The sequence below is a fragment of the Anas acuta genome, chromosome 29 (genome assembly GCF_963932015.1).
Source record: "Anas acuta chromosome 29, bAnaAcu1.1, whole genome shotgun sequence".
Lineage (NCBI taxonomy): Eukaryota > Metazoa > Chordata > Aves > Anseriformes > Anatidae > Anas > Anas acuta.
In genome coordinates, this window is record NC_089007.1 from 1,027,662 (window position 1) to 1,044,281 (window position 16,620).

General features: G+C 50.8%; 1 protein-coding gene and 1 long non-coding RNA gene across 2 annotated transcripts in view; one reads left to right on the forward strand and one right to left on the reverse strand.

Moving 5' to 3' along the window:
- The window catches only part of LOC137845929 (protein YIF1B-like), a 129,270-nt gene that overhangs the window by 58,358 nt on the left and 54,292 nt on the right, over nucleotides 1–16,620 (forward strand). The gene's annotated exons all lie outside the window — the stretch shown is intronic.
- Nucleotides 1,466–8,912, reverse strand: LOC137845930 (uncharacterized). The gene is made up of 2 exons (XR_011090326.1): nucleotides 8,184–8,912; nucleotides 1,466–3,222 (listed from the first exon to the last, which is right to left on the reverse strand). It is a non-coding gene; the product is annotated as an uncharacterized lncRNA (long non-coding RNA).

Here is a 16,620-nt window from a genome sequence, read left to right on the forward strand (position 1 = left end):
TGAGTTGTCTTTCGGTTTAACTGAGGGTCGGCAGATAACAGGATGTCTCAGTTAACAAGACATAACAGACAGTTGACTCAAGTTATCTCAAGTCTCGGCCTGACTGAGGGTTAACGGATAACGGGATGTTTTCAAATAACAAAATGCTTAAACATAATAGAAGGTCTACAGATAACAAGATGTCGTTTACTTTGTCCTTGCTAACTTTTAACCACAAGTTTTATTCTATCCTAAAGTGAGTTTATACTACATCAGTACTCAGTAGTGATGCTGGAATGACTCAGGAAGATGCCTGGGTTCTCTAGGCTGATGCTTGGCTCCTCAGGAATATCCCTGGGTGCCTGGGCATACGATTGGCTTCCCAGGGTACACAAGCATCTCCCTGCAGTACATAAGCATACCTGTAGGGCAGAAGAAAAGCCTCCCTGGAGCACACAAAGCTACCCCCTGATCACACAAGGTTCTGCCCCTGTCACCAAAGGTTCTTCCTGCAGCACAGAAACACCTCCCTGGAACACCCAAGCACCTCACTGGAGCACCCAAGAATCTCCCCACCACACTCCTACATCTGCGTGGAGAACCCAAGCATCTCCCCAGGGCTCCAAAACACCACCTGGGGCACCGAGGCACGGTTCTGCGACAAGGTTAGTGGTTGGTGGCGCCCCAGTGCGGGCCGGGCCGGCCCGGGAGGGAGCGAGGCGGCGGGCGGTCGGGGCGCCATGTGATCGGCAGCTTCTGTGGAAATGGCCCTTGTGTGGGGCGGGGGAGGCGCCGCGCCGGACTGCACCGGGCTTGCGGCGGGGTCTACACTGCGCGGGGCTTCGGGGGGCTGGGGGAGAAGGAGGGAGGATGGCAGGAGCCGGCGGCGGGGGGGAGCAGAGAGGGCGGTGGATGGAGGTGCGGTTGTGTTCGCTTGGCCAACTCCCCTCCGGGTTGGCTGGACTGCTCCGTCCCGAGGCATGCTAGGAGCTGTAGTTCTGCGGCGCCGGCCAGCCATGTGGGCTCCGGGGTGCGTGGCCTGTTTTTCCCCAGTCTGGGGCCGGGCCTTGCGCGCCGGGAGGTGCAGCTTGCAGCTGGCTGTAAGTTTAAGCTTGGAAATAGAGGGGGAGTGAGGGAAAAAAAAAAGCAAAGCCTTACAGAGCCTCAGCTCTACTGAGGAATGAATAACAGTCTGTCTACTTCTGGAAGAACAGTAGGAGTACTCACATATCAGCAGACTCATATGCAAGCTGATCCAAACTGGGTGCCAAGCTGTGCTTTTTTTGTCGCCTGGAATATGCAATCTGTACACCTCAGGTGTACCTTGTCTATTAACTATCTCTGACATTGTGCCACCCTATTAATATCAGTGGATGTACCCAGCACTGCCTTGGGGCTACATAGAACATAGAAATTTTTAGTATGTTAATGTTACTTGTTGCGAAACCATTTGTTGTCGACGGAAGGAAGACACAGACGCTCAATATGAGTGATCAGTGAACTTCGATTTATTGGATAGCTCAGTCGTCTTTTATCTAATTCAATATAATTAGCTCATACATATTGCAAAAGCTAAGCTCATGATTGGTTAGTGCATTTCTCTATTCTATCAGCTAGTTTCCCACCAAAATAACACAGTTAGTACTTTCCCAGCATACCAACAGATATCACGTTCTTGTACCTGAAACCTCCCTGAAACCTCCCTAAAACCTCCCAGAACTTACATTCCTTCCCAGGCTGCATTTACGTATTTTCTCAGGCTCATTTGAGCTGTGTTCGATACTTTGTTAACTCGCGGCCTCCTAGCTGCTCAACATCCACATGACCTACTTCACTTACCCATTCCTCCACAATTCCCCCGTTTTTATTTTGGGCTACAAACACCTTCTTTGTGAGTTGTTCTAGTTTCCTAGATAAGCAGCTAAAGACTACCTGCGCAGCAATTATAATCAATACAATTATAAGCAAAAAGCGAAGTCCCTCTTTGATTAAGTTAAAAACCCATCCCCCTACATTTCCAAAGACAGATTTAAGCCAATCATCAAACCAATTATTCTGTATCGTAATTTTTTGTGTATGATCCATTAACCATTTTAATTGATTGTGAATTGATTGCCCATGATCAGAGAGATTAAAGCAACACATTCCTTCTACATCTTCACACCCATGTCCTTGAGCTAGTAGCAAGAAATCAATTGCAGCTCTATTTTGTAACACAGCATGTCTTATGCTCCCCATATCTTGCGACATTTCAGAAAGAACTTGTGTTGTTACATTTGATTGTTTAACAGCCCAACAAGCAAGCCTATTAATGTTAGTCAAAGCGTGTGCAGTTCCCACACCAGGCACTAAAGAAGCAAAGAATCTTTTTGCTGGACCCCACAATTCTACATTATCATTGCAGTCAGAACCCAAAGTTTTTAATTCTCGTTTAATTCTTCTGCTCCCTGTCGAGTTCTGCCACGAGTGCAAATCTGGAACGAAAAGTGTGAGTCGTCCTAGGTAACACGGTCCCCCAAAAGCATTAGCTGGTATTCCTTGCCATGCACGGTCCCCACAGATTAAAAACATGCCAGGTGGCAAAGCTTTGGCCTGACTTTGAAACCAGATCGAATTGGTGTCACCTATTTCATACGCCCCAAATGGTACACTAATGTTCCCGGTGTTGTTCCATCCACAGTAATGTCCATTGGCCTCAAATCCAGGGGTCCTCGATGTTATGTTGGTCCAGTGCGCTTTATTTTGTTTCCCTTCATGGAGTACAAAGCATGTTTGTGTCCAGTTACTACTGCTATTCCCCACTACCACAGACCCCAGGAGATCCAGTTCTTGAGGGTCCCATGGCAATGAGTTATTAAGAGCTTGCAAGGCAGCAACTACTCCATCCGAGACATTAGCAGAAAAGGATCTAGTAAGTAAAGTAACACTGGCAGAATATGGTGCTAACATTTCACTCAGTTCCTTTGGATCCCCTATTGGGACCCCAAATAAGCACGTTCTAAAAGGATCAGATGCAGAAGCAAGAGACAGACAAAATGAACTCTGTCTGGTTTCATTAGCCCAGGTGACCCACATATTCTGCTGAGGGTCAATCTTCCCTAAGATAGCATTACCATGTCCAGCCATTATTATAACTGATAGCATAATCAAAGTCCCTTGTTCTGTTACTTCAGCCATGATCGTTGTCATCCTCTTCTTTCTTGATGGCTGGCTTTACACACCGACTAGGCACCCAGGTTGGACCTGTAGGGGAAGAGACACATACATAACCTCGTCCCACATAAATCACATCAGCAGGCCCTAACCATTGCCCTGTTTTCATATCTCTGTACAATACTCTCATAGCACATTTATTATCATTTTCAGATTTGGTATAATGTCGTGCTGCAGGTGGTTCGTCATGTTCCCCAAAAACACACAAATGATTTAGAACAAATAGAGTCTTGTCTACCCTTTCTCTAACATCAATAATGTCTTTAAACTTTTCTAAATATTGTTTAACTGTTCCATTAGCCCTTTCCACAATAGCCTGACCAGTTGGTGAATGTGGAATACCAGTAATATGTTTAATGTCCCATAGTTCCATGAATCGCTTGAATGGCCCACTAACATAGGCTGGACCATTATCAGTCTTTATAGTCTGTGGTACTCCCATTACTGCAAAACAACTGGCAAGATGACGTCGTACATCCCGAACTTTTTCCCCAGGCTGCGGTGTAGCCCAGATCATGTGACTATAAGTGTCTATTGTTACATGCAGATATTTCAGTCGTCCAAATGCTGGAACATGAGTGACATCCATTTGCCACACTTCATTGGCTTTAAGCCCTCTTGGGTTTGTCCCGACTCCGAGACCCACCCCTGAGTTATAATTGCTACATATTGGACAAGCTTTTACTATCGCTTGTGCATCAGCTCTAGATAGTTTGTAAGCCCGCGCAAGTCCCTTAGCATTCTGGTGAAAAATAGCATGAGCCTCCCTAGCTCTACAGAAGGGAGATAATGGCGCTTCAGTGGCTGGAGCGGCAACTAATTTATCCGCCCGAGCATTGCCTTCTCCCAGTCCCTCCATCCATTGATGACTTCGTATATGTATCACCGCATAGGATTTGCTTCTCTGCGCTATAGCAAGCTGTAAGCTAGTTAATAGTTCTGCAAGGCGTTCATTTTTTACATCTCTTAAAGCAGAGTCCTCTATATGATTAGCTATACCTACTACATACAGAGAATCAGATACTACATTTAAAGGGGCATCTTTCCATTTTATAAATGTCCACACAACCGCATAGAGCTCTAATGTCTGTAATGGATCGTTGTCCTGGCCCTTTAAAATTTGGTGTTGCCAGCCTTGTTCGTCTTTCCATGTTATTGCAGCAGACTTGGAGCGCTTCCCAGCGTCCGTGAAAACAGTTACTGCATCTGCTAACGGAGAATCCGACCGCTTGGGCTGGGTTATCCATGCTTGGTTTTCCATCCATGACAATATAGTTGATTGTAATGTCTTTGCCACTATTGTGGCACCATCCTGTAATAATGCAGCTTGTAGTTTTTCAGAATTCTGTATGTACCATTCCAAGTCACCTGGCTTTATTGGTAGCCAGATTGTACTTGGTGGAACTCCGTCTATTTGTAGTATCCGATTTCTTCCTTTCTTTATTAATTCTGACAGCGTGTCAATTTTTTCTTGAATTGTTCTTCGGGGTTGCAATGGGGGAGCTGTCCACTCCAATACCACAGTTTCCATTTCCTTTTCCCCCGTTTTTATTTTTTGCTGTGTGATAGCACCCATCAAGTATTGTGGACCACACAAAACAGTAAAATCCAGTGGCCTGTCAGGTATGCGTCGATGTGTGACACGCGTTGTGATCAATGATGCAATTTGTTGTAATATTTCCGACTGTTGTTCTGATAATGTCACCTTTGCGGCAGGATCAGTTCCTTTTAATAAAGGTCGAAGGGAATTCAACAGTTCATTTGGAATTCCGACCACTGGCCTAATCCACTGTAAATCTCCCAGCAGTTTTTGAGCATCATTGAGAGTTGTGATGTTCGATTGGATAGTAAGTTTCTGAGGCTGAATAGTAGAATCTGTGATTTTCCACCCTAAGTATTTCCAAGGGCTTGTCTCCTGAATTTTTTCTGGTGCAATTACCAGTCCCATTTGTTTAAGAGCAGCTGCCAGGGCATTTTTCTGCTGTAAGGAAAATATCTCCTCCTGGGCTAGCAAAATATCGTCCATGTAATGGTAAATAATTGTTTTTGGCCATGCGCGGCGAATTGATTGAAGTGCTGCATCAACATAGAGCTGACATAAGGTAGGTGAATTACGCATGCCCTGAGGCAACACAGTCCATTCAAATCTCTGATACGGTCCTTCACGATTTATAGCAGGAAGTGTAAAAGCAAACCTCTGTTTATCATTGTCATGTAATGCAATTGTAAAAAAGCAGTCCTTGAGATCCACAATTAGTAATTTCCACCCTTCTGGTATCATAGCAGGATTAGGTAATCCAGATTGCAGTGCTCCCATAGCACACATCTGATTATTAACTGCTCGTAAGTCATGTAGCAAACGGTATTTCCCTGATTTTTTGGGAATCACAAAAATCGGAGTATTCCAAGGGCTTGTTGACAGTCTCAAATGCCCTTGTTGATACTGTTCCTGTACTAATTTATGAGCATGTAAAAGACTTTCCCGTTTTAGTGGCCACTGCTCAACCCATACAGGTTCATCAGTTTTCCATTTAAGTGGGATCGGGAAAGTCCAAGCAATGGCCACACCTAAAAATTTTGATGATCTGTCGTGAGAATTGCTCCCATTTGGGCAAGGATATCTCGCCCTACCAGCGCTTGTACTCCTTCAGGTAGTGATAAGATGGAGACACTGCATTGTACCACCTTATCACCTATTGTCCATTGTAGCACTGGTGACCGACGAGCAAGAGTCATACCTCCTACTCCCGAAACTGTGGCATTAGACTCAAATGTAGGCCAATGTGAGGGCCAATCCTTTGTGCTGATTATAGATACATCAGCACCAGTGTCCAACAATGCCTCAATCTGTATTTTCTCATCCTTTAAACACACAGTGACTTTTTGTCGTGGTCTGTGTCGCATACCAAGTGTCAACAAAGCCACTTTTCCCGTGGAGCCAAATGCTCCCAGTCCTCGATGCTTTGCAGATTCCGATGCTAATGATTCAGCAAGATGAGGCAATGGGATCAACTGTGCTATTTTTGTGCCTTTCGGCACATGAATTGGAGGAAACATTGCAGAAACCATAATTTGTATTTCCCCAAAGTAATCCTTGTCAATAAGTCCAGTTAATATTTGTAATCCATTCATGGTGGCAGACGATCTCCCTATTAACAAAGCTCCCACAGGTTCCTTATTAACAATAACTGGTCCAATAAGTCCTGTTTTTATCCTGGTGGGTCTCGAATCCAATAAAGTCACATCGACTGCGGTTGCCAAATCCAGGCCGAGGCTCCCTCTGGTGGCTGGTCGGAGAAAAAGGGATTCGTCGCAGCTGGTGCTGGTGCTGTTGCCGTCGCTGCCGTTGTCGTAAAAGCCACTTTTTGTGTCGTCGCGGGGCGGCTCCTCCCGCTGCTCCGGCCGTTTCCCGACGCATTTCGGCGGCATGCTGAAGTGCTGTGAGTATTTGTTTGACAATTTTGGCACCACACAGATTCTATTTTGCAGTTCCGTCTAATGTGTCCCGCAACACCACATCGAAAACAACGATATTGCGGTGTCGATACTCGTCCACCGGGGGTTTGCAAAGGAGCAAGGGCTGCAAATACTTTTGACTGTTCTTTCACATTATCACCTAATTGTTTTACTGCTTCTACTAACATAGTCTGTGGGCCTACAGGTACCTGAGACATTCTTTCCAATCCTTCCTCTATTGTCCAAGTACTCGGTAACGTAGCTAATATACTACGAGTTGAAGGGTTACAATTTTGGAGTGCACATTGCTTTAGTATAGTGCCTTTAAGATAATCAGGAACTCCCGCTGCTTGTATCGCATTTGCTACCCGATCGATAAACAACCCGAATGGTTCCTCCCTGCCCTGTTTAATTCCCATGTAGGACGGCATTCCCCCTGGCTCTCTAATTTGTTCTAATGCTCTTCTGGCTAGATTCATTGATACCTTAGCTTTGTCTGGTCCCAAGAGTGCCTGCGCCTCTGTTCTAAAATATGGTCCCATGCCCAGTAATTCGTCTGATGTAACACCATACAAGGGATCCCCAGGCGCGCGTATTATCGCTACCTCTTCTTGACAGATACCATGCCAATATGCATTAAACAAAAGTTGTTGATGCTGTGTCAAGATTAGTTTCATTATGCTACGAATATCTCCTGGGAGCAAAATATTTGTCCCCCAAATATAGTCTTAACATTTGACGAGTAGGTTCTCCCTTTAATCCAGACTCATTTACTGTAGATCGTAATTGTGTTAATAGTTTCCAATCTAAATTAGTCAACTGAGCCTGTACATTTCCCTGTGCATCTGGAGGTGAATACACCACCGGATAGGCTGTTGTTATTTGTGCTGCTACTTCAAGATTCCCTTCCTTCATTGCTTCATGTGCTATTTTTTTTCCATGTCTCCTCCCTGTCCTGTATATTGATTTTAAATGGACTTGTTGAGAATGAATTTGTACCTGACTCCTCACCCACCCTTTCTTTATTCTCTGATTGTACGGGCGGAGGTACAGGCGGAGCTGTCGGTGGCTGTGACTGTGAAGGTTCTTCTTCCCCTGATATGGGTACCGAAGTCCCTTGTGGAATTATAACTGTTCTATATGATGGTGGAGAGGGGTAAGCTTGTTCCTCAGCTCTTTGCTGAGTAGAGGAAGAAGCAGAAGCCCCCCCCTTCTGACTGGATGATCCTAATCGTTCTGTTGCAGCAGCAGCTATTTTTTGTTCAGCTTGATGTGTTGCTAATGCATTAGTTACCGCCCTCCATGGCTTCATCAATTTTTTTGCTATTTTATCATCACTAATTACTTCATCAAATAATTTGTCCCCAAACTTCCTCCACTCTGCTTGTTCAAACACAGTATCAGGATTTAAAAAACACCCTTAACTACCCCATAAGCTAATAACTTTGGCAATTCCTTTTTACAACATATATCCTGTGTGCCCCACTTTTCTAAAAAGCATTTGAGCAAATTATACGCCGCTTGTCTCTCCATACCTTTATATACGTCGGTACCGTTGCAGCCTTTGCAAAGACCTCGGCGACGCTTTCCGGCGGGACCCTCTATAGGCTCATCCCGGGTGCGAGGACTCCCTTTCCGAGCTGCGGGTGCGGGTGTGGTTCCATTCACCTTTCAGGCCTCGGGTGCGGGGATTCAGCAATTTGTAATCCTTTTCACCTCCTGAGCTGCGTTGCAGGACCGGTCCTTGTATTCCGTCCAACCGTGGCTCGCAGGTACAATTCCAGCGCAGGTTCAACTCCAGCGAAGTCCCTGTTCCTGTATTGCAGGTCCCTGTTCGGGCGCCATTTGTTGCGAAACCATTTGTTGTCGACGGAAGGAAGACACAGACGCTCAATATGAGTGATCAGTGAACTTCGATTTATTGGATAGCTCAGTCGTCTTTTATCTAATTCAATATAATTAGCTCATACATATTGCAAAAGCTAAGCTCATGATTGGTTAGTGCATTTCTCTATTCTATCAGCTAGTTTCCCACCAAAATAACACAGTTAGTACTTTCCCAGCATACCAACAGATATCACGTTCTTGTACCTGAAACCTCCCTGAAACCTCCCTAAAACCTCCCAGAACTTACATTCCTTCCCAGGCTGCATTTACGTATTTTCTCAGGCTCATTTGAGCTGTGTTCGATACTTTGTTAACTCGCGGCCTCCTAGCTGCTCAACATCCACATGACATACTTCACTTACCCATTCCTCCACAGTTACTCTGTTAACAAAACTGATGTACTAGCCACTTGCTGTTTCTATTTTTTTGTTGTTGTTTTTATTTTCAGTAGTCTTCTCAGAAGTTGTGGACATGTTGTGCATCTTTTCTGTTCTTCCAGGATTCAGTCGTCAGGAAAGATGACCATTAAATCTGAGGGCTGTGGACAACCATCTACCAGATGGTTGTTGCAGATGCCTTTGGTCACTTCATTCGTCCTTTTAGCTCGCCTTTTCCTATATCTTGAGTTGAATTTTTGTGTAGCGCTATGTTTGCAGTGGAAACATTGCGGCCGAGGTGTTTTTGATTAAAAATTATCTTAACTGTAATAGTGAATTCACCGTGTGTGGCTTTGTGTAATGACTCCCACGATCATAACATCTTTCTCCTTTGTCACAGATAGGAGAAAAACTCTTTCCAGAGAGATGGAGAAGGAATTAATTATACTTCTGCCTCATCCTGAGACCAGAAGACATGGAGTAAAAGAAAGTTGCAATTCTCAGGAGACATACTAAGAGTCTTGTGTTCTTTTTCTGCCTGCCCCCTAAGGCCTTGGGTACGTTGGGTTCATCCTGGGAAGGGCATGTTGCTCAGGGCAGTTATTTCCTACCTGAGACAATGTGGGGTGTATTTTTCTGCCGTTTTCACTTGTGGTTTCCCACACAGTTCGCACTGCTTCCGTTGTTGAGGGATTTCTTGAAACAGCAAAAATCCTATGGCTTGCTGTAGCTGAGCAAACCAAGCTACCAGGGCAACTATGAGAAGTTCCCATGACAGTGTTCCCACATCGCCCAATTGAGGAATTCAGAAAAATATTGTTACCAGTAGCTGGCTTCAAGGACAAGGTCTATGTGACTGCTAATCACAAGGGGATTGTTTTCTTGCAGGTGGGGTTGTTTTCTTGCAGTTGTTTGTCTGAGTGCTTTTGACCAATAATCTTGTGTGAAACACTGTCCACCCCTGTTAAGTTCTCTATAAAAGTTAGGCTATTCGGGCAATAAAATGGAGCATGATCTGACTCTACTGTGTGTCTGTCGTGCTTTCGACCGCGCTTCCTGCAACATTCCGTTATTGAGAAAATGGTTTGGGGAGATGTCTGCCGTTTCACAGGATTTTTTGCCACTGCCTGCTGGCAAAAAAGAATCAGTAATGCAGGTGGAGCCATGTAGGACTTCTCAGATGTAAGCCTTCAAGGTACGGGGACCCCTAAACTCGTGCACTGAGCATGCAAGACAAATGGGGCCTTGCCCATTTGTCTTGGCAGTGGGGGTCGCCAGAGGGGTTGCGCCGCCCTGCCCGGGGGCCCACAGAGGGTTGCCAGAGGGGGTGTGCCGAGGCAACTGGGGGCCGACCGGGGGTCACCAGCTGGGGTCCGTTGCCATGCCCGGGGTCCCACTGGGTGTCACTGGCTGGAGTCCACCCCCACACCTATGGACCCTCAGCAGATCACAGAATCAGAATCACAGAATCACAGAATTTCTAGGTTGGAAGAGACCTCAAGATCATCGAGTCCAACCTCTGACCTAACGCTAACAGTACCCACTAAACCATATCCCTAAGCTCTACATCTAAACGTCTTTTAAAGACTTCCAGGGATGGTGACTCCACCACTTCCCTGGGCAGCCTATTCCAATGTCTAACAACCCTTTCGGTAAAGAAGTTCTTCCTAACATCTAACCTAAAACTCCCCTGGCGCAACTTTGGCCCATTCCCCCTCGTCCTGTCACCAGGCACGTGGGAGAACAGACCAACCCCCACCTCACTACAGCCTCCCTTAAGGTATCTGTAAAGAGCAATAAGGTCGCCCCTTAGCCTCCTCTTCTCCAGGCTGAACAAGCCCAGCTCCTTCAGCCGCTCTTCATAGGACTTGTTCTCCAAGCTCCTCACCAGCTTTGTCGCCCTTCTCTGGACCCACTCAAGCACCTCGATGTCCTTCTTGTAGCGAGGGACCCAAAACTGAACACAGTACTCGAGGTGCAGCCTCACCAGAGCTGAGTACAGGGGGACGATCACCTCCCTAGCCCTGCTGGTCACACTGTTTCTGATACAAGCCAGGATGCCCTTGGCCTTCTTGGCCACCTGAGCACACTGCTGGCTCATATTCAGCCGACTGTCCACCATCACTCCCAGGTCCTTCTCTGCCTGGCAGCTCTCCAACCACTCATCTCCCAGCCTGTAGCTCTGCTTGGGGTTATTGCGCCCCAGGTGCAGGACCTGGCACTTGGCCTTGTTGAACTTCATGCAGTTGACCTCAGCCCATCGGTGCAGCCTATACAGATCCTCCTGCAGAGCCTTCCTACCTTCGAGCGGATCAACACATGCGCATAGCGTGGTGTCATCTGCAAACTTACTGAGGGTGCACTCAATGCCCTCGTCCAGATCATCGATGAAGGTATTAAAGAGGACCGGCCCCAGCACCGAGCCCTGGGGAACGCCACTAGTGACTGGCCTCCAACTGGACTTGACTCCATTCACCATGACTCTTTGGGCCCGGCTATCCAGCCAGTTTCTAACCCAACAAAGCGTGCGCCAGTCCAAGTCAAGAGCTGCCAGTTTCTTGAGGAGAATGCTGTGGGAGACGGTGTCAAATGCCTTGCTGAAATCAAGGTAGACCACATCCACAGCCTTTCCCTCGTCCACCCAGCATGTCACTTTGTCATAGAAGGAGATCAGGTTCATCAAGCAGGCTCTGCCTTCCATAAACCCATGCTGACTGGGCCTGATCGCCTGCTTGCCCTGCAAGTGCCGCATGATGACTCCCAAGAGGATCTGCTCCATGAGCTTCCCTGGTACTGAGGTCAAACTGACAGGCCTGTAGTTTCCCGGGTCTGCCCTTCGGCCTTTCTTGTAGATGGGCGTCACATTTGCTAGCCGCCAGTCAACTGGGACCTCCCCCAATAGCCAGGACTGCTGATAAATGATGGAAAGTGGCTTGGCCAGCTCCTCTGCCAGTTCTCTCAGTACCCTTGGGTGGATCCCATCCGGCCCCATCGACTTGTGCACAGCCAAGTGCCGTAGCAGGTCACCAACCATTTCTTCGTGGATTAGTGAGCCACATCCTGCTCCCCATCCCTTTCCACCAGCTCAGGGTACTGGGTATCCAGAGAACAACCGGTATTGCTGCTAAAGACTGAGGCAAAGAAGGCATTGAGCACCTCCGCCTTTTCCTCATCTCTTGTAACTAAGTTTCCCCCCGCATCCAGTAAAGGATGGAGATTCTCCTTAGTCCTCCTTTTTGTGTTGATGTATTTATAAAAACGTTTTTTGTTATCTTTAACGGCAGTAGCCAGATTGAGCTCCAGATGAGCTTTGGCCTTCCTAATTTTGTCCCTGCACAGCCTCGCTACATCCTTATAGTCCTCCCTAGTGGCCTGCCCACTTTTCCAAAGATTATAAACCCTCTTTTTTCTCCTAAGCTCAAGCCACAGTTCTCTGTTGAGCCAGGCTGGTCTTCTTCCCCGCTGGCTCATCTTTGGGCACATGGGGACAGACTGCTCCTGCGCCATTAAGATTTCCCTCTTGAAGAGCGCCCAGCCTTCCTGGACCCCTCTGCCCTTCAGATCCGCCTCCCAAGGGACTCCACCAACCAGTGTCCTGAACAGTTCAAGTCAGCCCTCTGGAAGTCCAATACAGTGGTTTTACTGGTCTCCTTTCTGGCTTCTCCAAGAATAGAGAACTCTACCATTTCAAGGTCACTCTGAGCAAGACAGTTTCCAACAACCACGTCTCCCACCAGTCCTTCTCTGTTTGTGAACAGAAGGTCTAGCGTGGCACCTCTCCTGGTAGGCTCACTAACCATCTGCGTCAGCAGCGGACCCCAGCTGGCAACCCTCAACGAGTCCCTGGGCGCATAGTACACCCCTTCCTGAGACCCCTGGCGGGCCCTTGGAAGGGGCCGGTGTACTCCCTTAGGTGTGCCGGCGGGTCCATAGGTGCCTCAGCACACCCCCTCTGACGACCAGCAGTGGGTCCCCAGGTGCGGCTGACCCCCGCCAGTGACCCCTGGCAGGCCCTTAGGTATCGTGGTGGACGCCCAGTGGCAAACCTGGGCCGGCCCCGCTGTGCCTTGTTACACCCACGCCAGCAACTCCCTGCAGCAACCCCCTGCGGGTCTCTGGGAGTGGCAGTGGACCCCAGATGGCGACCGGCAATGGGCCTCCTTGGGCCTCATCACATCCCTGCCAACAACCCCTGGTGGGTCCCCGGGCGCCTCAGCACACCCCCGCCAATGACTCCCAGTGTGACCCCAGGTGCAGCAGTGCCCTTCCTCAGGCGACCCCCATGTAATAAATGGCTCAGTCTTCAAAACAGGACTATAATCAAAGTTTACAATTTATTAAAGGAATAGAGGTAAGCAAACAGCGCTGGGTGCACCGGGAGTCTCTGCTCCACCAAGACGCACACCAGTTACATCAAGTAGCTGATTTTTATGCTCCTAGGATAATACATATTCATTACTACTTCTAAAAAAAACAGGGTTATTATAATTAGTTTCTGGAATCCAAACCCTCCTACTGGAGCATGCGTATCAGTCTCCGGTGGTCCCTCTGGGGGTCTCTTGTGCTGAAGGCTCATAGTCTTCCTCCCTCTTGTCCTTCTCCTTTGTCCAACTTGGCTGTATGTCAGAGACTTGTGCAACATCCCTTGCAAGCTTTGTCTTTTAGTTGTTTTTCAGCTCTCCCCGTCTCCTTAATCTGGCCAGATAGCAGAGACTTGCATAGTGTCCCGTGCAATAGTCATAACAGTTAGCAGTTATTCTGAAACCTCCCAGATACCAAAGACTTCAAGGAAAAGTCTACAAATACATTTCCCTTCAAGCTCTCTATTGACACGAATTGCTAAAATATTCCTTTGCAAGATACAAGAACTATATACATTAACCACTCCGTTTTTCTTAGACTTGTGGTTATACAAGGGTATGTAAGACAGAAGGTCACATTCATCATACCATGCGGCCCTAGCATTGTTCCATACTGGCATGAATCAGATGAACGTATCTCACATCCAGCAAGTCCCTTGGTGTGTCGGCGCATCCCAGCTGGCGCCCCCTGGTGGGCACCTGGGCATGATGGTGGACACTCGCCAGGGAACCCCAGTGGGCCCCCGGGCACTTTGGAACACCCCCGCCAATGACTCCCGCAATCCTCTGGGCACAGTGGCACCCCCTCCTCTGGTGACCCCCAGCGGGTCCCTAGGCACCTCAGCACACCTCGCTCTGGCGACCGCCAGTGGGTCCCTTGGTGCGGCAGCAGACCCCAGCCAGCAACCCCCAGAAGGTCCTTAGGCACCAGGTGACACTGGGCAGGCCCCCGGGCGCTTCGACATGCCCCTTCCTGCAAGCCCGTGCAGGTCCCTAGGCACCTAAGCACAGCCCTGCCGACAACCCCAGGTGGGCCCTGGGGTGCAGTGGTGCACCCCCTCCAGTGATCCTCGGCGGCTGGTCCCTCAGCTGGTCCCTCGGCACACCCCCTCTGGCAACCCCCAGCAGGCCCCCGGCTGCCTCAGTGTACACCCACAGGCAACCCCCAGGGGGCCCCAGGGTGCGGTGGTGGATGACACCCAGCACCCCCTGATGTATCACCAGGCACTTCAGCACACCCCCACTGGCAGCCCCTGGTGGGTCCCCGGGTGCAGCGGCGAACCCCAGCTGGCAACCCACATCGCCTCAACACACCCCCGCCTGTGACCCCCGGCGGGTCCCTAGGCATCTCAGCACACCCCCTCTGGAAGACCACCGGAGGGCCCCTGGGTGGCTTGGCGCAACCCCTCCGGCGACCCCTGGTGGGACCTCAGGTGCCTCGGCACACCCCCGCCAACAACCCCCAGTGGGCCACCGGGCACAGCAGCAAACCTCCCTCCAGTAACCCCCAGCAGGCCACGAGGCACCTCAGCACACCCCCTCCGGCAAGCCCCTGTGGGACCCCAGGCATGGCGGCGCACCCATGCCGGCGACCCCTGGCAGGTCCCCTGGTGCCTCAGCACACCCCCTCTGGTGACCTCCGATGGGCCTGCGGGCACAGTTGCAGACCCCCTCCAGCAACCCCTGGCGGGTCCCTAGGCGCCTCTGCACACCTCCAACGACAACACCCAGCGGGTCCTTAGGCGCAGCAATGGAACCCAGCCAGCGACCTCCAGTGCATTCCTAGGTGTCTCGACACACCCCCTCTGGCGAACCCCAGCAGATCCCAGGTGTGGCAGCACACTCCTGCCATCGACCCCCGGCGGGCCCCTTGGTGCCTTGGTGCACCCCCTCTGGTGAGCCCCAGCAGGTCCCCAGGCGCCTCAACACACCCCTGCTGGCAACCCTCAGCTGGTCCACTGCTGCCTTGGCGCACCCCCTCTGGTGACTCCTGCTGGGCCCCTGGGTGTGGCGGCAGACCCCCGCTGACAATCCCCATCGGGCCACCCCCTCTGGTGACCCCCAGTGGATCTCTAGGCACCTCAGCACATGCCTTCAGGCTACTCCCGGCAGGCTCCCTCATGCCTCGGCACAACCTCTCTGGCAACTCCCAGCGAGACCCTAGGCTCCCTAGCACACCCCCTCTCATGACCCCTGCTGGGCTCGGGCACCTCAGCACACCACCGCCGGCGACCCTTGGCAGGTCCCTTGGCATGTCAGCGGACCCCAGCCAGTGAACCTCAGCAGGTCCCTGGGTGTAGCAGCAGACCCCAGCTGGCAACACGTGGTGGGCCCCCGGGCGTGTCGGTGGACCCCGCTGGTGACCCCGGAGGGCCTCCAAGCGCTGCCGTGGACTCCCGCTGGCAAACCCTGGTGGGCCCCATGCACAGGGGCGGACTCCCACCAGAGTTCCCCAGCAGGACTTCAGAAAGCAGTGGCAGACCCCTGCCGGAACCCCCCAGTGGGTCCCTGGGTGCCTCAGCGCACCCCCGCCAATGACACATAGCGGGTTCCTGGGCGCATTGCTGCACCTCTGTCAGAGACCCCCGGCAGGCCACTGGGCATGGCAGCGCACCCTCTCATGCGACCCCCGTTGGATCACCCGGGGAGCCTAGGTGCAATCCCTCCAGTGACCCCCAGCGGGACCCCGGGTGCCTCAGCACACCTCTTCCGGTGACCGCTGGCGGGCTCCCAGACTTGGTGGCGCACCCCCTCCAGTGACCCCCAGCAGGACCCCAGGTGCCTCAGCGGACCCCCACCAGTGACCCTCTGCAGTACCCCAGCTACTTCACCCCCTCTGGCAACCCTCAATGGGCCTCCGGGCCCAGCGGCAGCCCCCCGCCAGTGACTCCCGGCAGACCCTCAGGTTCGGCAGCGGACCCCCACCGGCAATCCCCCCAGAGGGTCCCCGGGCAGTTCAGCACACACCCGCCAGTGATCCCCAGCAGGCCCCTGGCATGTCAGCAGACCCCTGCCAGTGACCCCCAGCAGTCCATCCAGAGCGGCATCAGACCCACTCTGGTGACCTGTGACGGGCCCCCAGGCACAGTGGCGGACCCCCTCTGGTGACCCTCAGCAGACTCCAGGTGCAGTGGTGGACCCCTGCCAGCAACCCCCAACAGGCTCCCAGAAATGGTGGCAAACCCCCTCCAGCAACCCTCAGCTGGTCCCTGGGCTCCTCACGGCACCTCCTCCAGCGACCCCCTTTGGGCCACCGGGCATGGCGGCGGACCACAGCTGGCGACCCCCATCAGGCCCTGGGGCACAGCAGTGGACCCCCGCTGGCAACCCCCCGGCTGGCACACTGG